The sequence below is a fragment of the Pogoniulus pusillus genome, chromosome 28 (genome assembly GCF_015220805.1).
Source record: "Pogoniulus pusillus isolate bPogPus1 chromosome 28, bPogPus1.pri, whole genome shotgun sequence".
NCBI lineage: Eukaryota > Metazoa > Chordata > Aves > Piciformes > Lybiidae > Pogoniulus > Pogoniulus pusillus.
The window spans coordinates 13,900,705-13,926,035 of record NC_087291.1 but is presented as its reverse complement, the minus strand read 5'-3'; the positions used below and the strand labels follow the sequence as shown (position 1 = coordinate 13,926,035).

Below are 25,331 nucleotides of genomic sequence, written 5' to 3'. Positions count from 1 at the left end.
GTGCTTCTGGGTGTTGGTCAATGGCCACGCTGCTCCTAGAAGGAAAACATAAAGACTGGTCTATTAAATAATATATATTAAGGAAAAGTGAAGTGAGAGCTTTTATTTACAGTGAACACTACATTTCACAGTCCAGGTATTCTCAGTAGAGAAATCAGTAAACCAAATTACTTCCTCTTGTTTTATGGCTCACTCAAACTGCTTGTGTATGCAAAGGCAGCTTTTCCAGTGGGAGTGAGATAAGGCTGTGGAATTGTGCAAGAAAACTGCCATCTATTCAGGCTTTCAGGTCATAAACTTCATGTTTCTTTTTGGAAAATGTTAAGTAAATCCCCACCTACTGCTTAGTACCTTAATTGAGCCTAGCAACAGCTGTTCCTGCTGCAGGTGTTTGGAGTTTTGCAATCACTCTGGCGTGGCCTCAGAAAGGCTACCACCAATCAGGATGAAATTGTTACAGGCTGAGAGGGATTTGTTAAAAGAAAGTTTGCTGGCTGACATTCAGGAGTGGTCTGAGCAGAGCAACGGGACACGAGTGAGCAGCTCTGGAAGCAGGGGAAATCATGAACCATTGTGGAGTCTCCAGGTCTCCTTCTGCCTAACAAGGTATGAGTAGTCTTTCTGAGGGGAAGACCCTAACCTGGGAGGGGACATGAAAAAGGGTCTTTCAGAAGAGGGGAGGGTGGAAATTGTGAGAACTTGGCTATAATAGATACTTAATAAAGGCTGGTTTTCTTGTCTGTTAAGGGGTCCAAAAGCCATTTCTGTCAGTGCTCTGAAATTACGTTTTGCCCATTTCTTTAGGAAGCCAGACTAAAGTGCTTGGGAAGTCTAGTAAAGGAAAGAAGAGACTAGAATGTAGAGATATTGGGATATGGTGTCATGAGCTTTAATATTTAGTGAGTGTCTAATCTGAGGACATCCTGCATTTCTGTGGTCCTGGGGAGAAGTGTGGGACTGTTTTGTTGAGGTATTTACTTGATCTTGTGCAGGCTTACTGCGAGATCTGCATCCCTTAAATCACCATATCACCATGTGAAAGCAGAGTATGGGTGTATCTCCTGAGGGCTTTCATATCTCTGATGTGAGACCAGGTGCTGTGTCGTCCTATCAGTTATCTCTAGTGAGAAAATAACTGTATGTAGACTCCAAAGCAGATATCTCCTGCTTCCATAAACATACTCTTGGCTCTGTGTATTGTGTGGTTTAAACTGGGTTGTGAAGACATCTAAGATGCATCTGAGACTGCTGTTGAAAAACTGCCTGTTAGCTTGTTTTCTCTCTTCCACCACATCACCTATTGCTTCTTGGGCCTGTGTCAGAGAGTTAATAATGCATAAGATGGTGCATGCACACACTTACTAGTGCTGCATATGCTGGGATTCAGAGCTTTCAGTCCCAAAGAAGTGGGAAGTGGTGCAGGAATGTGATGCTGCAGAGGACTAGGGTTATCAGTTTGCCTTTTCCAACCTGAATGTGGCCAGGTGGCCAAGAAGGCCAATGGCATCCTGGCTTGGATTAAAAATGCTGTGTACAGTAGGAGTGAGGGAAGTGATTGTCCCTTTGGACTTGGCTTTGGTGAAGCCACACCTCGAGTGTTGTGTTCAGTTTTGGATACTGCAATGCAAGAGATATGTGGTGGTGCTGGAGCAGGTCCAGAGGAGGGCAATAAAGCTGGGGAAGAGCCTGGAGAATAAATCTTATGAGGAGCAACTGAAGGAGCTGGGGATGGTTAGTGTGAAAAAAGAAGAGGCTGAGGGGAGACCTCATTGCTATCTACCTGAAGGGATTTTGTGGAGAGGCTGCTGGGCTCTTCTCACAGGTAATTTGAGACAGAAGGAGGGGGAATGGCCTCAAGCTGAGGCTGGGGAGGTTTAGATTGGACATTAGGAAAAAGTTTTTCATGGCAAGAGTGGTCAGGCACTGGAATGAGCTGCCCAGGGAGGTGGTAGAGTCACCAATCCTGGATGTGTTTAAGGGTCGTTTGGATGTGGTGCTTAGGGCTATGGTTTAAGGTGAATCTTGTAGAGTAGGGCTCTAAGTTGGACTTGGTGATCCTGAGGGGCTTTTCCAATCTGGATGTTTCTGTGATTCTGTTACTGCTGAAGAATTCTGGAGATTGAAATAAGTTTTGCTGTTTGAGTAATAAGCTGGTTTCAATAATTCAGTAAAACAGTACTTTCTTGTTTGCTTTGGAAAGCTGCTAAAACTTATTATAGGTGCAAAAGGATTCCTGGGCAGGTATCATTGATCTCAAGGGCTGCCATCTCCAAATTAAAGATCTGAAACAGGTGTAAACAGAAGAGGTGAACCCCAGTTCTCAGTCTGCCTGAATCTATGCAGATGTCTTCTGATTGCTCTTCTGGCATTTTCCAGCACTCACTCACACCTGTGATACCTCCTGGCTGTGTACTGCTGGAGTTTGGGTTTTTTTTCAGTCTTAAAGCAACAGTTTGAAGTTTCTGGAAATTTCGTGAGTGTGCAACTGTTGTACTTTATACTGATTCACTTTCCAGCTCACTGATTGAAGCATGTTTCTGCAGAAAGTGGTAATTTCACGGGCTATAATGTTAGAAGCCTACTTTAAGCTCTATGAAAAGCTAAAGGAGTGGAATCAGGGGGTGAAAACTCTTCTTATTCTTGATTATTTTCTGGGGCACCAAGAAATATGTGAGGACAGCAGCAAGATGTTATGACTTTGACTGTCTGGGAGTTGGAAAATGTTTTCTGTGATGTCTCTGTTTTGGGAAGGTTTGTTTTGTGTTCATTTTTGCTTTGTGATTTGTTTCCTTGTGGTGTGTGGTATTTTGTTTAGGGTGGTGGTGTGGGGTTTTTTTTTCCATGAAGGCAGACAAATAAAACTTAGAAATCTCATGATGGGTCAAGACAAGGAACTGCCTGTTTTGAGGCTCATACTGGAGCACTTCTACCTGCTTGGCTCTTTCTTGATGTGGTGTGTGAGAAAGGCAGACCTTGATCTTAGTGGTACCTGCTCTTATTTCTCCTTCCCCCTGCCAATGCTGTAGGGTGAAAAAAATGATTCCTTAGAAATATCATGCTTGCTTCAGTAATTTCTAGGTGCCTTAGCTTTCCCCATTTCTTCCTCAATCAGTGTAGAGTTCTTCTACATGTGCAATACCTGACTTGGGTATTAAGCAATATTGCTGATGTGAACTTGTCTTCAAATGTCATATTCAAATAATTTTGGTCAACCCACTTCTTGGCTAGAGAATTTTAGACATATATAAGTATTTATGATGACAATGAAGCAAATGTCACTTCCAGTTTCATTGCATTTTTGAAGTGAGCTATTTGCTTGGCTCAGGTGGTATTTTCCTTTCAGGAGGAGGTGAGTTGTAGCTTCTTTTGAGATAGTATAAATAAGTCTTTAAAAGACAGAGTAATGGCAGACTTGGCTCCTGTCAGATGCTTAGATTAGTAATTAGATTGCATCCTCCTCAGTGTTATTAGGTAATTGATCTCCCCTGGCACAACAACCTTGCTGTTTCCTCTGTCAGCAAGGGACTGCAGCTACAGCTTACTGGAAGGCTCCCTCCTCTCGTTTTCTGCACCTGTCAGATAGCTGCCTGTGAGGTGCCACTTTCTGCAAGGCCCTTTGAACGGTTTGAGGCAAGAGGAGGTACTTTGGCAGACAGCATCTCGCTGTCTTGCTGGCCACCTCTGACCCATGGGAGCTGATGACTCGCTGCTGAGGCATCTCCAGCTCTTTGACTATGTAAGCTGGAGCTTGCACAGATGAGCTCCCTCTTTCATGGTAAATCATTGTCTAGCTTCCTGCATGTGGATTTATTAGGGTTTAAAGGGGTGTGTTTGTACTTAAGGAAGTTTCAGCCTGTTCTTCACTCCCTTCCAAGTTAACACCTTGTTGTGTCAGCACTAGAAGCCTGAGTTGTCCCAGTCAGATGCGGAAGGTCACCAACCAGTGCTCCTGACAGTGCTGCCAGCAGGGGAGCTGCCTGCAGCTCTCAGTACCCCTCTTTCCTCTGCCCAGCCAGATCATGACTTGGGGTCTGCCACTTTGCCTCGTGCGGTGGTGCTTGTCTAGTTCTGAAAACCTGGGTTTGTATGTGGAAAATAATGTATTCATTGCTTAATATATGCAAAAAATTACCTTTGGTGCCTCATAGCCCTTTGTCCAGTCTTTTTGTGTATACAAAAATAGCTAAATTATGATGTTCTGTGTCGTTATCCAAAGTGAAAATACTCTTAGCTGAAGAATGTGGCTTGCCTTTTAATCTGGCTAAATCTATTGTGATGTCTGTGTCTCTTTGGGTACCAAAATGACAGAAGATCTTGAAATGCCAGAAAACAAGCCTGCTGAGACTTAAAAGATCATAATGTAAACTGGTATGATTCTCTTTACCATCCTAATTGCCTGTCTTGTGATGTATGGGCAAATATCTTACAGCTGAGTTGAGCTCTGTTCCACTTAGTCTGCTGCTGTATTGGGTAATTGTTTTTTTTCTGCCACACTTTATAAATCAGGAATTTATCCTCAACAGAAGTGCTTGATAGATGCCACGATCTTGTTACACGTGTGAGTAGCATGTCTTAAGTACACCAACAGAAGGCTTCACTTCCTTTATGTACGTCACTGTAGAGAATTGAACTTATGCTAGTGTAACACCATCTGTTAATTGCTGGTAACTCCTTAGTGTAAAGAGATGTTCATATAGACTTTGTGAAGCATGATCATGCCTTCAAAGCACTCCACTTTCCAAAGAAAAAATTATTAAACAGAATTTCTAGGAACATCCCACTTGCCAACAATTCTGTTTAGCTTTGCCATGATTGAGTACTCCCTTGATGCCTGCTCAGACCGTGCTTCAACGTTGAAAAGGTGCAGTACCTGCTTTTACAGACTGCTTTGCTAGACTTGAAATTAGTGGGAGGGCATTGAGGGAACGTGGAGATTGTTGGAGGAAAGAACAAAGGCTGTGCTTGCGTGGTTGTGTGGCTTACGTCACTTTGAGTAAACAGGGTGGTTCTGCAGAGCTTTCTGACTTTGTAGTTTTAAGGATATGTGTTTCTGTACCATGCCAAAGCATCTAATTGGTAGAGAAGTTGCTTCTCCATCTCTCTGTCATCTTGCCAAGATGTCTAGATTATGATATGGGGATAAGATCTAGGGTAAGGGATCAGTACTGCCTTTGGGAATATTTCCCTCACTACTTCTCGTGGGAGATTAGTCTGCTTGCTGTCCCCAGATGATTGTCTTACTGGTGCACTCTTAGTATTTCATACACCCATTTTTTGGGGGGTGATTTTTCTTGCAGCAATCATTCTATGGTGAGGGGTAGGGGATATTAAAAAGGCAGATCCATCAAGGCTCTAGTTGCATGTCTGTATCTGTTGTTTCTCCCCTTATATGCTGGGCTCCATGTTTGCATCTTTGAAAGTTCACCTGGTGAAACATTGATGCAGGATGACACCTTGGCAGTGTTGTTACATGTACTGGTGGTGTAGACTTGATCACAACAGCAGAAATGCTTGTGCTGGTAAAATTAATGCTGGTGAGGTAAGAGAAGTTAGAGCCTGATACCACAGCAAATGCTTTTGTTCATAATGTGAAGTGGCAGATAAGGAAGGGCCTTCCAGTTTTACTTGTCTGTCTTGGGTATGTCTGTGATCTTAGTGGGTCTTTCTCATCCTACCTACTCTGAATCTGATCATATAAACTAATGGTGATAACCAGAAAAATAACCACAGTTTTGAAGGGAAGAGTGTCACTTTTGCTTGAAATAAATTGTTTATCTGGACTTCTCTTTCCCTCTACAATTTGCCAAGTCATATGGGACCAATGCTGGTGCACGTGTGAGCACAGCTATGGCTGTCTGCATGTATGGAGAAGTCTATGTCACTGCCCAAGAAATTATCTCTTTCCTTTCCAGCATCTTTAATTTGGCATGGTGACTACAAAGATTGACTCCCTTGAACTGTTACTGTCTTGATGTTTTTACTCCACTGTGACTGCTTGGCTCTCCAGCAAGTACAGTGGACTTGAGACTGATCTCCAAGGCTGATATGTCAACCAATTACATTACCACCCTCAGGAACACCCTTGGGGTGGCTCTGACACACCTGGAAGGAAAAGGTGGCCAACTGCCCCCCTACCATATAATTTATGGCACGTGCAAGGGCACTGCGGAGGCGAAGTCCTTTCAGCAGTATCTCAGAACTGGTTTAGGCAGCTGTAGCAGTCCAGGAGTTCTCCACAAGGGCCAAGCTCTACCTAATTCAAAGACAAGTGGGCAAATAAGGCACCTGAATGAAACTAATGCAGATGGATTTTAGGAAAACGGTGGGCTTCACACTCTGCCTTACTCGGTGCACATGAAATAGTTTTGGTTACTGTTTCCTTCAGAGGGACAGGTGAAAGTATATTGTGTCTTTGCTGCTAAACTATAAACTGACCTGTGAGGTAATCTGTCTTTTCTGTACATAGAGTCATAGAAAATTTTGGGTTGCAAGGGACCTCCAAACTTTATAGAGTCCAACCCCACCTTGCAGTCAGCAGAGACTTCCTCCACTAGATCAGGTTGCTCAGAGCCTTGTTGAGCCTGGCCTTGAATATCTCCAGGTATGAGGCCTCAACTACCTCCCTGGGCAACCTGTTCCAGTATTCCACCACTCTCATGGTAAAGAACTTAGTCCTAGCCTCCCATCTAAACCTGTTCTTCTCTAATTCCAAACCACTGCCCCTCATGCATGGGCTCCTACTTGCTCTGCCTTATGCAAATGACTACAACAGTGCCCAGCACTCGGCACAGGCAGTTTTAGGCTGAGGAAATTATTCTGCAGTATCTTGGCTGGCTAAACCTGACAGCTGGATCATGTGAGTCAGCATTCCTTGCTTAATGAAAACCCAAGTGAGTTACTGAAATATCAGTCACAACACCTGATGCCACCTCGGTCTGTGTGACCACTTCTTTTTGAATGGGATCAGAGCGCTTTGCTTCATCACTTGCCTGGCAGTCAGGGCTCTACTTATATTTTCCCTTAGCTGTGATGAGCTACAAGTATCTATTATTGTTACTACAGCAACACTGCAATTGAATGTTCTGGTAAGAATGTGTTTCTCTTAAAAACTATATTTGTCTTTTTGAACAGCCTCAATTTAGCAAAGGCCCTTTTAAAAATGCAAGTTGAAGTACTATTTAAATGGAAACTTCCTGGAGGATGCTTTCATGCAACAAACTTGGAAATATGTTATGAACAAACTGTGTGTGCACACAGGGAGACTGTTGCTTGAAGAATGGCTTTAAAAATGAGCTAGGTGCCTGAAATATCTGCACACAGCAAGCAGTAAAAGCTATTTAAAGTGATTGCCATCTTGCTTTCGCTGGGGAAACAAAGAACTAAACTGAAGAAGCCAAGACAAATTCTGGGTCTGATTCAATGTATGCAGACAAAAAAATAAAACGTCTTTTACTTACCTGTATAGGCTCAGATCAAGCCTTGAATTTGAAATGGTGGGGAAGAGGAAGTGGGTAGAAGAGGATGGGAGACTTCCCAATGATTTCACTGGGTGTTCCCTCAAAATCTTGTCCTGTTCCCTCTTAGCAGAAAGACTCACGTAAACTAAGAAGGACTAGATCCTATCTCCTCCTTGTCCATTAATACAATGTATCTGGGGCCTGCTACAGCATGAGCAGAAATAGCAATCCCACCGAAGCTTGTGGGCTATCTCCTTGTTAAGTAAATGCTGCCTATCACAGATGGAGCTCCAGGCTATTAACCAAACATGTTGAGCACTGGGAATACTAACGAGCAACTGTGGTTAACACTGATAAAGACAGTTAAACAGGAGGACTCTCAGGTTAGTGGAGTCGTGAGACTGGCTTTCCTTGGAAAGGATTTTTTTAGCTCTGAAATCTCTTGTCTTTGGTAGGGCACTGATTAAATTGCTTAATTTTTTCCAAGCCACGAGTTTACTTGAGTTGTAGAATATGAGACAATTATGTTATTGCAAACTCCTGTTATATTGCTGCTGGTTTTGTTCTTGAAGTTGGGTCATTAGTTATACAATAAATTGGAGTGACTAAAGCAGTGAAAAAAAGTAAGCTGGAACTTGTAATGGATCAAGTGCTCTCCCAGTTAGTAGATCTAACTGGTTTACTTTGTATGAACATAGTGCTTAAGACCTACTTATGGAGCTAAGCATCACTCTACAAACACAGAACAAAATGTCAATACTCAGCCTTGTAATTTAAATGAGGTGAATAGAAAGGAGTACAGGATAATGGAAAGTGAGAAGAACCTAAAAGAGTAGCTGGTGTGCTATGTGGCCTCATGTAAGACCAGCATATAGCTGGGATGCAACCATACCTGTGGTAATGAAACAAAGCATGGAGGCAATTCTGGCTTCTGAAGCTTCTTGGTGCTATCATTTAAATCAGTCCTATTCCAATAGGAATGTGCTTTGAATGTTATTTCTTTTTTCATTTCAACTGTTATAGTTATTTTTTTTAGTCTACATTTTGAAGCCTTTGAAAACTGTCTTGAAGCTTTTCTCTACATGTTTTTTTGGCCCTTGGTGACTGGAATGGGTGAGATGGTTCCACAGGATGTACTGGAAGGAACAAAAGGATTATTCTCACATCTGTTAGCTGGATGCTACTGATGCTGACTTTGAAAAGAGGTGTTGGTAGTATGTGAGAATTCATGCAGGTGTGATGGCTCCACTGTCTCCCCTGGGAAATGATTTATGAGCAGCTTAAAGCAATAACTAACTGAAACAGCCACCTGCCTTATGCCACAGTGGTTGGTAGTAATGTTACTGGGTGGATTGCCATAGATGAAGACAGGACATAGTCTCTTTCTCTGTTAAGCAGGGAAGAAAAACTGTTCTGAAAGCAGAAAGTCTTTTCCCTGATCCATGAAACCTTAAGGATTTGTTTTCTGTGCAAACCAGACAGTAAATGATTCTGAGACCATCTGGAGGTGATCTGATTGAAGCAATAGGGTAGAAGAGCTCTTACCTCTCCTGCTACTAGGTGTGTAGGTATCTCCTGCCAAGCTATTTCAACAAAGCAAATAGAGCTTGACATCTGTGGTGCAGGAAAGCTAAAAGTTCAAGCTGCTCTGCAGTTTGCACAGTTTACTCTTAAACTTGGCAGTTTATAATCTCTTCTGCCTGTTCGTGGATCCTACTCACAATCTCCAGAAGACTGGAGTTTTCCACTTTAAAAATAACTTGAAGTAGAATTTTCAGAGGTACACCACACCCCATACTTTCTATTAATTTCTTCCCTCTTTTAAGTGAAAGCAATTTAATGTGAGGTTGTACTTGAGCATCTTCTTGTTCTCTGGACAAGAACAGCCTGACTCCTGGCATGCAAGATCATTGCATCAGACTCTTGCAATATTGTCTGGTCCAACTCCTTGCTCAAAGCAGGGCCTGGCTCTAAAGTTAAGAACTGTTTGGAGCCTTTCCTGGTCAAGTTGGCAATCTTCCAAAGGGCTGAGGTTCTGCAACCTCCATGGGCAGCCTGGTCTAGTATTTGGCCACCTTCAGGTCTTAATCTCTGTCCTCCAAAGGAGCCAGGAGGTTTTGATGGCTGACTCTTTCAACCTAATGGCCCAGACTTTGACAGTGTCAAGATAATTGATATAGACTGCTCTTCCTTTGTTCCAAGTCACCTTTTCCTTCAGAGGATATCAGGTCAGTTGAGCACTATTTCCTTTTGGTAACTCCCTGTTGCCAGTTCCTTGTGACCTTGTCCTCCTTACTGTGCTTAGAAATGGCTTTGAAGACTTGCTCCACGCTCTGTCCAAGGACTGTAATTGAATCTGTGGTTTCCCAGGGTCATTTATTTTAGAAGAGCCTTGTGGCTTTTTTGCTATCCTATAGTTATTGGTGCCCTCCTGAAATTGGCTTGACCTTTTAAAGGTGATTGAGAGTGGCATCACAATGGTGCTGACCTCTTTTGTCACATGAGCCCATAAGGCTAGGCAGATATGTAGTCTATTCTTCCACTAGGCACAGGAGCTCAAAAGGCCTGAGAGAAAAGCTTACCAGTAAAGGTTGGTTTGGTGTTTCTTGCCTTCTGTTACTAAATCCCTCAACCCATTCAGCAAAAGGACCAAGTATTCTTTAAAAGTGCTGTTGCTGACTTTATATTAGAAGTCTTTGAGGTTTCTTCTTGCATTTTTTACTGTTTTGGTTGGTTTGTTTGTTTTTGCCCTCCAGGTGAGCTTCAGGCTCTGTAGAACCATTCCTATATACCCAGGCAATGCTCCTATTTCCCTTCATCTTCCTACTTTCTTCATGCTTCTGTGAGATCACATCAACTCCTTCAGGGCTGTCATATAACTTGATTGTTTTGTGTTTGCTTTTTTTTTAAACTAATGAAGTAAAATACCTGCTTTGGAGTTTTGCTTGGGTAATGACAAGATTTTTTTAAGGAAAAGTGGTGGAAAAAAACTTCAACCCCACCCAAAGTAGTGTATATGCATACCTGTGGTGGAGATAACTTGCAGAGCTTGAGGAGGAAGTCTTGTGTGGGCTGATAAAGTATATGCAGATATGAAAAGGGACTGATAAAGGTGATCTTTGTTTTGATGAGAACTTATGAATATTAATTCACTTCCTTCTCAGATTTTATTAGCTCCTTCCTATTGCAGCCTGTTGTGTATTGAATTGTTGGGATTGCATCCTACACCCACTCTTCAGGTGTTGCTAACTATCACAAGCCTTCTTATTCTTATTAAAGGAATTACTTGGCTATATTATCTGAATTCCTTTGGCCTTACTCATATTAGCCTGAAGGTGGGGAAAGGGGCAGGGTGGGGAAGAAAATAAAAAAGGGCATTCAGACTTTTAATGTTTCAAGTCAAAAGCCACAGCACAGGCAGCTCATACCAATGTGGTATAGGACAGCACCAGGGTAGGTGTTATAGCCAAGTTTTTGATGACTAGTTATGAGCCCAGGCATTTCCTACACTTCTGATTCTTCCCCCAGCACTCAAGAGGAGGGATTTAGCCTGTGCACTCCTTAACCCACTGACTTAATTTTGGTCTCTGTACAGCTTGCTGAGACACTTCTAGGCGTAGAATTTCCTGTGAGTAGAGCATGACAGAAATGTGAAATTTCTCTGAGCTAGAATGAACATCAAGCTGAGCTGCATGCTACTTGACAGATAGCTCTGCTGGCGCTGAATGGCTGGGTGAGAGTTTGAAGCTGTAATGTGGCTCTAAATGTCTGGACATATTTCACTGGCACTGATGATTTCTGCTTTATTTAGCTCAGGAAAACAGACTACTCTGTGACGTCCATTTTTATAAAGCTATTACTAAAACTGATTATTTTTTTCAAGCTGCTGCTGCCTTCAAGGCTGCTAGAAATCCACAGGATGAAGCCAGACAGAATATAATCTGTTGAATGCTGAAGCAGATTGGCAAACATCAAAAGAGAAGAAAATATTCTACTTAGAAACCATAAATCAGTACAATCTCTGAAATAACCTGCTATGATAAAATGGCAATGAATTTTTCATGAAGTACAGCAGTAGCACCAGATGGCTACTGGGCCTGTGGGGGAATCTTCCCATTTCATATTAATTCTGAAAAACAGTCAAGTATAAAAGGCATGCAGTAACAAGCAGGTCACCCTGCATGTAGTGACCACTGTTAGCTCAGACCTAAAATAAATGTATGGAGTCTAACTTGTTCTAACTGGTAGATTTGCCTGGACATCTACTTGAGGCTTGGCTCCATAGGCTCTTGTCTATGCAGTCTTTTTGCTACATGTAGGTGGATGGATGATGCTTGGCTTTAAATTGCTTGAAGCTAGTGAGGGGCCTGGAGCACAGCCCTATGAGGAGAGGCTGAGGGAGCTGGGAGTGTGCAGCCTGGAGAAGAGGAGGGTCAGGGGTGACCTCAATGCTGTCTACCACTATCTGAAGGGAGGTTGTAGCCAGGTGGGTGTTGGTCTCTTCTCCCAGGCAAGCAGCAACAGAACAAGGGGACACAGTCTCAAGTTATGCTGGGGGAGGTATAGGCTTGATATTAGGAGGAAGTGATTTGCATTGGAATGGGCTGCCCAGGGGAGGTGGTGGAGTCACCATCCCTGGAGGTGTTCAAGAAAAGAATGGATGAGGCACTTAGTGCCATGGGCTAGTTGATTGGCTAGGGCTGGGTGCTAGGTTGGACTGGATGAGCTTGAAGGTCTCTTCTAACCTGGCTGATTCTATGCCCACACAGTCTTCTCCTATCCTTTTTTTATCTTATGGTGTCTTGTGATAATAACTTGCCTTCAAAGTGATACTACTCCAACATGAAATGGATGCAACCCCTGCAAAACTTCATGTGAATTTTACCTGTGTCATATGAGCTAGAGGGGCAGTGTCCACAGCAAGAGGCTTTGCTTGTCTCTACAAAATCTTCTTAGTTCAGCTTTGTGCTTTCCACTGTTGAAACCACACTTTAAATGTTGCCATGTGCCCAGATATATTTGTCTGTTACTGCAATTTATAGTAAGTTCTAGCCAGGAGTGTATTATGTCTATCATCCTCTGCCCTGCTTTTAGTCACAGATGGTAACCTGGTTTGTCATCTCTAATAGGGATGACAAAATAGAAAGAAACACTGGACTAAGGACAAAGATTTCTGGTGATACAATATGTGGGAAGAAGGGGACTTGGTTAAAGGTTCCCCAAACAGAATTGAAACAATCTTTTATCTTTCTCAAACCTGGATCACCTTTTGGCTTTAGATACCAGCAACCTTAGGTTTTGCTGATTGTTTTTTCTTTGTTTTTGGTTTTTTTTTACAGTGACATCTAAACTAGTTTAACAAAGCCAAAACATTGCTTTATCTTTGTGCTTCTGACCAGTGAAGTTCTGAAAGGTGGGAAACTGATTTGTATAAGGGGCTTGGGGAAAATGAATGTATGTGTAAACAGTGACAGCCTTAAAGCATTGCAGATTAAGATTTAATGCACACTAATCCATCTGAGTTCGTGTGAGGTTAAAGGTTTGGGTTTTTTTTCCTTAGGGGTGTGATTTTTATTTTACTTTCTTTTTTTTTTCCTCATTAAGTACCTTATACCTTGATATAAAAGCTTAATGGATTCCAAGGCCTTTCTGTAAAGAATTTAACTACCTGCATGTACTCTGTCCTCCTCGATCTGCAAACAGGAATTCTATTCAAACATATGGGTGTGCTCAGCCTTTGGAGTGAAGTTCAGAGTCCTCATCTGGTGTTGAGTTGGCTGGTGGCTCAGTACGAGCCACGTTAGCTTCAGTGACAGATAGCATAGCTGCGTTAGCCTGATGCTATTCCTTGCTAATGTGCCTTGTCATGCTGTAAAGCTGAGCCAGGCTGGCTCCAGTGGAGCTGGCTGATGTAGCTCTCTAGCTGGAGGTGCCCTAGCTAATCAGGGTACCTATTGCTGGTTGTATATTTCAAGATCTACAGACACCCATGAGTACACACATATCAAGGCAAGGCATAGCTCACGCTTCTGTTTTTAACAGGGACACTATCTTAAAAAACAGTAAATGTGTGAATGTGTGCTTACTTATTTCCCCCCTCTTGTATTTAGATCTTTTCCTCTGTCTTTATGGCACTCCTCTGAATGATATTGTCTGATATAATACAGACTGAAGGAATTGATTCTGAACTTTATCGTTTTGAGGCTAAGCACCATATTCACCACACGGTACTGTCCTTTGCTGGATTAGGAAATCAGCATGTTATTTCTTGGTGGGTAGAAATGAAATGGAATAGGAGCCCCCTGATTTCCAAGACCAAATCCATGGAATTGGTCTGGGAAGCAGGAGTTTTGTGCAGTCCCTGCCCCATGCAGCTTTCACTAGTCCCCCTGTGGGACATGCAGGCAGGACACTAGAGAGCTGTTTCAATACCAGCTGATCATGGGAGGAATTACTGAACTGTATTTCATTATGGGCTGGTTCTGGCTGCAGACATTTTGGCTGGGGAGTGGGGCTGTCTGTGCTGTCTTTCATGCCTTCTGTAGAGCATTGTACTGCAGTGTTATGGCAATCATTCTTCATAGGCCCTTCAACATGCTGCAGAGTTAGGTCAGGCTGAATCTCAAAGCTGAGACAAGGACAAGAAGTGCTAGAGCCACAGTAGAACTACTGCTGCATGTCTCCTTCCTTTCAGGAAGGTGGCATAGTTCATGTGGTGATGTGCTGCTAGCTGAGCTGTCACTCCTTGCTGTTGACTTCATGAGTACCTCTTACCTAAAAACAACCTGTGACTCCTGGGTTTTCTTTTAAATAAAACAGCCTCACATATGACCCTGAAACAAAACCAGTAGGAAGGTTTAAGGGTGAGCTTGACAAAGCCACTCCTCCAGAAAGCCAAAATGAAAAAGATTTTTAAAATGAGGGGGAGGATTGAATCTCTGCCAAGCAGTTGTGGCCGTGTGAGTGGATGAAAACAAGAGGGTGGTTTGTAGGACAGGAAACTCTAGGCATTATGCAGGAGCAGACTTCCGAAGCAACATTGATGTAGAGCAAATATGTGCAGTGTGCAGCTCTAATCTGGCTCTGCAAGGTTTTTGTATGAGTACAGGACTCGGAGTGTTACCATACCGTGGTGTGCCCTAGCAAAATAACAAGTGAGTAATAACAAAAAGCCTTGTCAGTGTCACACTTGCTGTGACTGCATGTTTATGCTGATGGTCGTGCATAACACCTTATTTCGGATGTCTTGAAGTCTGTGACTTCATTTAAAGGACAGTTAAGATTTTATTGTTGTATTTAACTCTATAAAAATTAGTAGCAAATACAACTGTTCTATGCCAAAGGCATCCCACCTTAAACAAAACAAACCATTATCTCCCTCTGTCTGCACTCCCTGGGTATAAACACAGGACTGCTTTTCTTGGCCAGAGAACCTCTCCGGCTATTTATAGCATTACAAAAGTCTCTGGGTACCTATTAACAGGCTTGATATGGGACAGAAAAAAAATAATCACAAATATCTAGAATGAGACAGAGAGGGAAAAGCTAAGGTCCCTGAGAGATGCAGCATTTCTATTGTCCCTTCTGCTTTTCGGCAATCACTCCAAAGTCACACTGCTGATCTACAAGATAGTCACGAACAATCCCCTTCTCCTGTGAAAATTCTCACTGAAAAGCTTCATGATTCAGAGAAGAGGAAGATAAAACACCTCTAGGGCTCTTGCTGCTCCCTGATACCTTGTTTTACTGATGAATGCTGATTAGATGAACCTCGGAAGTGGTGTTCTGCTGAGCAGAACAAATGCAGGCAGAAGGAAATGTGTGGTTTTGTTGCTGTCTTATTTCATGATACTGTTTTGGTGGTGAATTTTTTGTTTCATCCCCTGCAAAGTCATGCCTTTGTCTGCTCTCAGAACGTGTATCACAAGTGCTGTAATTTTGGTAGAGAAAGCATAGCTGATCATCTGAAATTCTGTCTAAAAGTGAAATGAGACTTTCTGGAATAGCACAGGGGAAGGTGAAAATGATTTGACCTCATTCTTGAACTCTGGCAGCTATTCTAAACACATTGCAGGAATGAGCCTGTGGTACAGGTGGCTCAGAGCTCTTCAAAAGCAGCGTTCTAATGACTTTTGTGTACATGCATATGCAAATACACATGTGTGTTTAGTTTGTTGTGTGTGCTGTGTCGCTGTGCCTCACCCTCCCACCGCACCTTGACCCAATGTCATAGAATCATAGAATCAACCAGGTTGGAAGAGACCTCCAAGATCATCCAGTCCAACCTAGCACCCAGCGCATAGCTGCAGAGAGCCCCAAGGCGGAGCAATTCTCAGTGCCAGCACCGGGTCGCTGAGCCCCTGCGGAGGTCACTGCTGGGGCTGGGGGAGATGTGTGCCTCCATTCACTCCTTCAGCTACACAAGAAAAGTGTCAGCATGGGGTCAAAGAAAGAGTCAAGTGCATTGATGCCATATGGTGGGTTTCTTCCAAGAGACTTTTTGTTTCTCTTCCTCTTCCCCGATCTTGTGTAAACTTTTTACTTCACACTGGTGGAGTCCTTTCCTCTTTCGCTATGACGGCACCGAGGAGGGAGAGCTGTGCCTTTGGCGGGGTCTGGAAATGTACGAGCGCGTTTCCTTTCCCACCGCGTTGTGCTGACTCAGAGCCGCGGAGGGCTGCTGCTGGCGGCTGCCCCGGGGCCTGGGCTCTGACAGCCTGCCGGCGCCTCGCCCGCCCGCCAGATAAACACAGCTCCGGCTGCTGGGGAGCTCCGCTCCTTGGCCGACCGCAGCCTTTTACCAAGCCTTGCTATTGTTGCGTTTCCTTTTGATGTGCAGAGCTGAGCGGGGAGTAGGAGCCCTCTGTTTCTCCAGCCGTGAGCTTGGGAGATAACGATGTTATCAGAGCTGGAGGTGAATATCCATGTAATGGCATTAATATGCAGATACTGCAGACTTCCAAGAGATAGTGGAAGACTTTCAGCCGGGCTCTTCTGCTTGTAGCACGTAGGCTGGGGAAACCCACTCAGAAAAAGGAGTGTACAAGGAGTTTCTGACCTTTATTTAGGGTAGTTGTTAAAAAAAGCCAAACAAACACAACCCCAGAAACCAAACCAAGAAAGACCAAACAAACCCCCTCCGATCCCAGCTGCAATTCTGGATGTAATGAGGCAGGTAAAAGAAGAGGAGGTTCCACATCAAACAAACCTGTATTACTGCCCACAACTAAGCAAAGCACATGCAAGGAGCAGGAGTTCAGCTCAGTGCTCTTCTGAGATGGCTTCCTCCTCCTGAACAGAGAAACCGACCAATGTGTGATGGACTAAAAATTCTTGGAAGAGCAAACTGTTGGTTTTGTTACCAATAGGATCGAAGTGAGTTTTGTGGGCATGTCCCCAGGCAGGCATAGGACCAGCTCACTGAAGTTTTAGGATGAACTACACAGTCCTGCTTTCCTCAGGTGCATGTAGCCCTAAGAAGGGCGTGCTTTAAGCCAGCGGGAGGTAGGTGGGAAAATAAGATGGCATGTTCAGAGCTCATTCTTGGTACAGAGTATGTGAAGCTCTACAACTGTGTGCCATCTCTGCTCCTGCAAGCCACCCATGGCTTGGAGGGAGTCTTCAGACAGAGGGTTTTTTTTTTAATGGTTGTTTTTTGTTTGGAGGCTTTGGGTTTTTTGGTTGTTTTTTTTTTCTGCTTAGCTAGGGTGTGCCAGTGAAAGCTACTTTCAATGTGGTCTCCTTTATAGTCTGTTAAGATTGCTCTTCAGTTCTGTGTACAATTTGAGAGCTAGGCCAGGATAGTCTTCTAGGTGCAGAATGGAAGGTGATGCCTGGATTTTTCACTACCTCTATCAGAGTGGAAGGTGATGCCTGGATTTTTCACTACCTCTATCAGAGTAAACTCAGACTAACTGTGGGGCTAACTGAAACAAAAAGACTTGTGCCCAAGATCTGTATTAGACATATCAGGCTATTGGTGCCTTTGTAGTGCCAGTGTCTTTTTAGTTCCTAGAACAAGGGAATGAACTAGGGACCTGAATTACACTTCTTTGTGCTGACATTGGCTGATGTTGAGACTCTCAAGTCTTCAATAATCCTGAGAAAACCCAATCTAGACCTGCAGGATCTTAAGTGCACATAACAGTCTTGGTTAGATTTCTGAGAGGAAAAGGAGGTGTTAGGACTATGCAGTGAGTCTGTAACAGCCATTATCATTAATAATGTATTCAAAAGAAAGTTTATAGCCCTGAGGCTATCATCTCAGTGATGCATGATCTCAGAAATGTCAAGGTGACTCAGGATGACATGATGGACCATGGCATCTCTGAACTGCTCTGAGATGTGCTGTTTCCAATAGCACTCATCCTGAAATGCACACAGCACTCAGATGCAAAGGCTTTGTTGCCCTCTGAATCATATATACACTTTCTTTGGCAAGGATATGGAGAAGTAGCAGTGGATATTGTCTTTGCCCTCTAAAAATGTGGACTTGTTCTTTATAGTCTATAGTTAACTTGGGATATGGAAGATTCTGTAGGTAAATAATGGTCTAATTTCCCTCCTCTGTTGGACTAGCAATACTTTAAACTCATGTTCGTAGTGGGGGAAGTATGGCTTAAAAATCCTGTGGCTCCAGGAAGGACATATTTCTCACATTGCTGCAGTTTTGCCAACAGTTCTTGCAATTAACAGCATCTGCTGGTGTGTTAGTTTTGTGCTGTGTCATCATATTTCTGCCTTAGATAACATTATTCCTTTTATGAGTTCAGCCTTTCCTCCCACAGTGTATTAGCCAGCACCCTATTCTCCTTTGTAAATTGCTTTAGAGCAGCTTTGAGATCTCCCCTGGGGTCACCGTAAACCCAAGGCAAGTGTTGATGCCAAAACCTTATACACAGCTACTCTTTGACCAGTCGTGGGGTGTTTTTTTTTTGTTAGTCAGATATTTTTGTGATGCAGTCCAATGCAACACAGGATCATAGGATGTTAGGGGTTAGAAGAGACCCAAGGAGATCGAGTCCAACCCCTCCGCCAGAGCAGGACAATACTATCTAACACAGATCAGAGGAACACATCCAGACAGGCCTTGAGAGTCTCCAGAGAAGGAGACTCCACAACCTCTCTGGGGAGCCTGTGCCAGTGCTCTGTGAGCCTTACAGAAAAGAAGTTCCCCCTTGTGTTGAGGCAGAACTTCTTTTGCTACAACTTACACCCATTGCTCCTTGTCCTATCACAGCGAGCAAGTGAGTAGAGCCTGTTCCCCCCCCCAGCCCTGGCAAATATACTCTCATAATGTGAAGGGAGGTGTAGGAAGAAATTAATCGGGATTCTTCAGATTGTGTTGGAATGTCATCAAGTAGTGCAGCACATCTGGATGTCTTCTCTTGGAGTAGGTAGCTGCAAGTTGTCAGGAAGTAGTGACAGTAGTGACCAGGTGATGTACCCACTCCTCCCACCCTGTGACCTGATGTTTTCATTTTCTCTTTATACAATGCCTTTCAACAATAGGCCTTATTATGTTTAGTGGACTTTTTTTAGGTAGTGGGCTGGGCTTCCTGACCAGCAGAACATCTCCCTCCCTTGATAATTGCCCAGGAGTTTGTCTCATAAAGCTCTTCTCTTGGAGTACATTGTTTATTCAAACTTGCTCTGCACTTGGCATTCTGAGTGAGTTTCTAACACCAGTTGGCTTTCTACATTAATGTAGCCTCACTGGTCTGACAGTGCAGCTGCGAATTCAGAGTCAAAACTCAGATGGTTTCTTGCTGTTTCCCATGTTTAATGCTAGAAGACTGACACCAAGTTATCCTGGAGTGGTTTAGGCTATGCACTGGAAGCTTTGTCTCTGCCTATTTCATGTTCTACCACAAAGTGGCTTAGGATAGTGATAATGCAAGTCAGAGCTCTGTGGTAAAGTGCTGGCTTTAGCTTAGTTAGTAGCCAGCCTCTTGGCAATTTCTATAGTCAGGCTTGTAAATATCTTTTTTGGTCATTTCTGACAGTAGCACATCTGTACATTTTGCTTTTAAATGAGGTGACCACGTCAGATGAAGTAGTGCCATACATGAGTCTAGAAAGTCATGCTGAAAGGCTTTCTCTGCTAAGTTGGGCTTGGTGCTGTCCTAACATGTTCATATAGACTTTCCTTTTCTTCACACACCCCCCCCCTCCCGCCCCAGCATGGCACACAAACAGAAAGAACTTTCATCTGCTTGGCAAAAGCTTGCAGTATGCAGCGCAAACAGATCCCTGTCTGATATCCAAGTGAGTTACATTGAGTGTGTTCTCCTCAGCTCTCTGTGAAGAAGGATAGTTCTTTTGTGAAATGCTTTGGGTGAAAGGTGTTTAATTGATGTAAAGTGTCTTGTTGAGAATCTACCTCGTTGCTTCCAGCTGCTCTCCTGTTGTCATACAACCCAATTATTTTTTTCTCTCTGGCACTACTCCGGTGAAAGAAAACGAGTTTTGACTGGTCTTCGTGCAGTGGCATCCTGGATTTTATGGCATTGCTGCTCTTTCACCACCCTAATGATTGACCTTGATTGTGCTAATGGTTTTCCTAATCCTGACAAGAAAAGTAACTTCTGCTTCTGTCTGTCAGCTCTAAACACGTTTGATTAACTTCCAGTAAAACTGAGGCACTGTCTTCAGTTAGGTGGTTGTCTTTGCAAGGAGCAGAGCTCTTTGTATCTGCTACACTGTCAGATTTCTGCCTGGTGGCAGGCTTGCTGGGCTTGGGGATGGTATCTTGTTGTAGAGGCCATCGGTAGGTTGCAACCACAGAGCTTTTTATTTATTTTAAAGCCAGGAAAGATTTCACCCCCCCAAAAAAAGTACTTTTGAGGGAGATCAGGATTTTTGTTATTACATTTGCAGCCTCTATGAGAAGTATGTTTAGAGGGTATGTTCTGCAGCTAAGTGTCTATCATATTTAATTAGCTGGTTTTAGTCTGTGGTACACATAGCTCCAGGGCTCTTCATTTCCTATGCATGCTTTTCTCATAGAGGCATTAATGTTAAAGTCAGAGGTCTTGGGAGTGGTAAGGAGTGAGAGATGTAACCACCTTCTGGAAAAATAACCATGACAACCCAGCCAAAAGAAAACCAAACCCAAACACAATGCTTAGTAAGTAGCCCTTTCTAGTCCTTTCTCCCGTAGCCCTTTCTAGTCCTTTCTCCCGTAGCCCTGTGGCTGCAACATTAGTATAAGAGACCTGCAAGGATTGCAAAGTAGCAGTTCACCCTTGGCAAGCCCTTGAACAGTCTGATCAGAGGACTCATTATCTGGTATCTCCAGCAGCCTCAGGAAGAAAGAAATGGAATTTGGGTCTCCCTGAAGGTGTCTGAATTAAGAGAAATGTAGCCTTTGGGTGGTTATTATAAATAATTGTATAACCAAGGGTTAATTAGGAAAGCCCCTGTGGTATTTCAGATGTTTGAGAGAGCTCTTAATGCTAAGCAAACCAGGCTTTGGGATGGAGACTGAAGTCTTAGAGAGTAATCCCGTGGGACTTTTGCAGCCTTCTGTGCCTCTCACTTTCACTGGCTCAGCTTGCTATTTTATAAGCTGTGACGCAGATGTTCAGGCAAGAAAAAGGAAATATTAATGCCTGATAAGCACTGCAGCAATTTGCAAAGTCACCACATAATTGAATCTGAGGTGGATTAGCATATTCATGCTTCGAATACTAGCAAGTACCCTAGCACACACACTACCTTGTATAAATAGTCACAAAATTAGCTCAGTTACTGCATATTTCATGTAAGCTGTATATTGTTTCCTCAGCACTGTAAACTGCAGGCTAGCTTAAACATCGTAGGGTGTGTCCTAAAGAGAGAAAATAGGCTGAGGCTGTGAAAGTCAGAGAGGTAAAAACTTTAGGATGAGAAGCTGGACATGAGCCAGCAGTGTGTGTTTGCAGCCCAGAAGGCTGATGGTGTTCTGGGCTCATCAAAAGAAGAATGGCCAGCAGATCTGGAGAGGTGATTCTACCTCTCTTCTCTGGTGAGATCTCACCTGGAGTACTGCATCCAGCTCTGCCCTCAACACAAGAAGGACGTAGATCTGATGGGGCAGGACCAGAGGACAATAAAACTGATCAGGGGGCTTGAACATCTCTGCTATGAAGATGGCGTGAGGGACCTGGGGTGGTTCAGCCTGAAGCCTTCTCTTGAAGGTTCCAGGGAGACCTAATAGCAGCCTTCCAGCACCTGAAGGGTACAAGAAGGCTGCAGAGGGACTGTTTACAAACACCTGGAGTGACAGGACGAGGGCAATGGCTGGAAACTAGAGAAGGAGATTTAGGTTGGATGTTGGGAGGAAGTTTTTTACTAGGAAGGTAATGAACACTGGAACAGGTTGCCCAGGGAGGTAGTTGAGGTCCCATCCTTGGAGATACTCAAAGTCGAGTTCAACAGGGCTTTGGGTAACCTTATCTAGTGGAGGTTGCCTCTGCTCACTGCAGGGGGGCTGGACTAGATGACACTTGGAGGTCCCTTGCAACCCAAACCGTTCTATGAATAATTCACCACAACAAATTTGTATGCAACTAATCTGTATCCTCTGCATCTGTCCTTGAAGGCAGCTGTGAAAGAAAATCTACATTAAAAATCAGTCCATCTTTTAGGCACACACTTCAGCCAGCTGTGGAGCTAGCAGAGAAAGAATCTGCAGGGTGTGTTGCAGGAAAAATTGCTTGGGTTTTTGCTTTTGGTGGTCTTGTTTGTTGTGGATTGTTTTACTTTTTTTCTCCTCTTTGGATGCTCTTGCCAGAAAATCATCAGTTCATTTGCCTAATAACATAGAATAATTCAAACAGCACCAGGCCGTTTGGTGATTCCTGCCTTGCCTCTGGCTGCTGTTCCAGGAGGGTACAGGTTTCATAATGTCTAATTAAATATGCAGCCTTAGGCATCTGGCTTGGATACCCTAAAGAGAAGATCCCAAGGACTTCTAACAAAAATCTAAAACGTTTGGGAACTGATTTCCTGCATTAATACTCTATAATATTCCAAACACTGCAAAAACTATGTTTCTGGTTTCATGAATTAAGATTATCTGTGACCTTTTATCTGCTTGAGTAGCTAAAAGCTGTTTTCATCAGCAGGACAATAGATCCAAAGTTGGGAAATGCCTTTTTTTTCTAGTTCTGGGGTTTTTTAGAGTTGGTTGTGCCTTTGTTTTCTTTTGGTTTGGGTTTTACCTGTGTGTGGTTTTTTTTATTTGTCTTTTTGTTATTGTTGTTTGGTCATTTGTTTGTTTGTTGAGTGACAGATACTCTTAATGATCTCCAATCAAAATTTTGTCCAAGCTCTGATATTAAAAAATAACACCCCCCAAACTAATAAATCAATTTGATCCTCAATAATGGTTTCCCAAGTTCTCACCAGTAACAAAAACAGTTAATTTTGTTTCATTCAACTCTTGACATCTGTGTTTTAGTAAAAGTCCACACCAAATTGCAACACTGACTCTCTTCCAGAAGTGAATTTTGCAAGACAGAATCATTTTGGGTCGCAAGGGACCTCCAAACATCATCTTGTCCAACTCCCCTGCAGTGGGCAGGGACATCCTCCACTAGATCAGGTTGCCCTAGAGCCCTGTTGAGCCTGATCTTGAGTATCTCCAAAGATGGGGCCACAGCTACCTCCCTAGGCAACCTGTTTTGTTGTTCACTACTCTCACAGTAAAGAACTTCTTCCTAGTGTCTAATCTTAATCTATTTTTTTTTATTTCAAACCATTGTCCCCTGGCTTATCACTGCATTCCTTTGTAAACTGCCCCTCTGCAGCTTTCTTGCAGGCCCTGTTTAGGTACTGCAAGGTTGCTATTAGGTCTCCACAGAGTTTTCTCTTCTCTGGGCTGAACAACCCCAGCTCTCTCAGCCTGTCAGTCATCTGTGGTCTGGAAAGCCTTTTGGAGAGAGGACAGTTGGAAGCATGGGGATGTGCTTTCTTCCAAGCTGTACTGTTGTACAGATCACAGCAGGACCCTAACATTGGTGCAATCCCAAGGACAAATCCAGGCTGGGTGACAAATGGCTGAGAGCAGCCCTGAGAAAGGACCCGGGGGTCTGGGGTGATGAAAAGCTCAACAGGAGCCTGCAGTGTGAGTGCAGCCCAGACAGCAACCCTGTGCTGGGCTGCAGCAAGAGCAGTGTGGGCAGCAGGGCAAGGGAGGGGATTCTGCCCCTTGGCTCTGCTCTCATCAGACCCCACCTGCAGTCCTGTGTGCAGTTCTGGAGCTCCCAAACACAAGGAGGACATGGAACTGTTTGAGCCAGTCCAAAGGAGGCCATGAAGATGTTCAGAGGGCTGCAGCAGCTCTGCTCTGAGGACAGGGTGAGAGAATTTGGGCTCTGCAGCCTGGAGAAGAGAAGGCTTTGAGGAGACCTTGGAGTGGCCTTCCAGTATCTGAAAGGGGCCTACAGGAAGGCTGGGAAGCGACTCTTGACAAAGTCTGGTAACGACAGGACAAGGGTAATGGGTTTAAACTGGTGGAGGGGAAGTTTAAACTAGATATTAGGAGGAAGTTTTTTCCATTGAGGGTGGTGAGACACTGGCACAGGTTGCCCAGGGAGGTTGTGGCTGCTCCTTCCTTGGAGGTGTTCAAGGCCAGGTTGGCTGAGGCCTTGATTGACCTGTTCTAGAGGGAGGTGTCCCTGCCTATGGCAGGAGGGCTGGAACTGGATGAGCTTTGAGGTCATTTCCAACCTAAATCATTCTATGGTCATGGAATTGAGAGTCTGAACAGATGTTCTCTCTAACATCTGGTTTGATGTGTAACATTTATGGCAAAACTTGTTTAAAGCTCAAGTAGTCTGTCTGTTTTGGACACTGCAGTGCAGGAGAGATGTGGAGGTGCTGGAACAGGTCCTGAGGATGGCAATAAAGCTGAGAATAAATCTTATGAGGAGTGACTGAAGGAGCTAGGGATGATCAGTTTGAGGAAGAGGAGGCTCAGGGGAGACCTCATTGCTGTCTACAACTATCTGAAGGGGCATTGTGGAGAGGCTGCTGCTGGGCTCTTCTTGCAGGTAATTGAAGACAGAACAAGGGGAATGGCCTCAAGCTGAGGCTGAAGAGTTTGAGATTGGACATTAGGAAAAAGTTTTTCATGGAGAGAGTGGTCAGGCACTGGAATGAGCTGCTCAGGGAGGTGGTGGAGTCAGCAATCCTGGATGTGTTTAAGGGTGGTTTGGATGTGGTGCTTAGGGCTATGATTTAAGGTGAATCTTGTAGAGTAGGGTTCTGAGTCAGATTTGGTGATCCTGAGGGCCTTTTCCAACCTGGGTGTTTCTGTGATTCTGTGGCAGACTTTCTTCATGGTTATACCAATTCTTTATTGCCTTTAACCTACAGCACTGTCTTCAAGTATTTCTTAACTGTTTGAGAAAATACTTCTCTAATGACTAATACAAGCAAGAGACTTTCACTCATTTAAAGAGAGGTTGGACAAAACATAGCATAATTCTATTTTTTTAAATTACTGTTTAAAACCTATGGCAAATGTTAGTGCAGATTAAAAATTGTCTTCAGAACTGCATCAGTTATGACCAAGCAAGGATCTCATTGTGAAGTTTTAATGTTGAATGAATAAGGATAGATCTGGTTTGCCACAACAACAAAATGCACCTGTAAGAGTTGTAGGCTCAAACAATGAAGTATAAATCTCTGGTTTGACTGTTTGGTCACAAATATACTCTGCCTTTGAACCCAGCCCTGCCAGCTCTTCAAATGCAAGGGAGTCATGCAGACAGATAATTAAACCAATGCCTGCCAGGGAGAGTTGTGGAGGATGAAGGTAGTGGGGAAACACCTTGGAGTTTGAATTTAGTAAAATCTTATGTCTTTGAGAAGTTAAACTGTGGA

The 25,331-nt window shown here is 43.6% G+C and overlaps 1 long non-coding RNA gene across 2 annotated transcripts in view; it reads left to right on the top strand.

Moving 5' to 3' along the window:
* The first annotated feature begins 515 nt into the window (after positions 1-515).
* The window catches only part of LOC135187922 (uncharacterized), a 246,559-nt gene continuing 221,743 nt past the window's right edge, over positions 516-25,331 (top strand). For both annotated transcript variants that reach the window (XR_010307498.1, XR_010307496.1), the window contains exon 1: positions 516-606. This is a non-coding gene — a long non-coding RNA (uncharacterized LOC135187922). The remainder of the gene's footprint in view (positions 607-25,331) is intronic.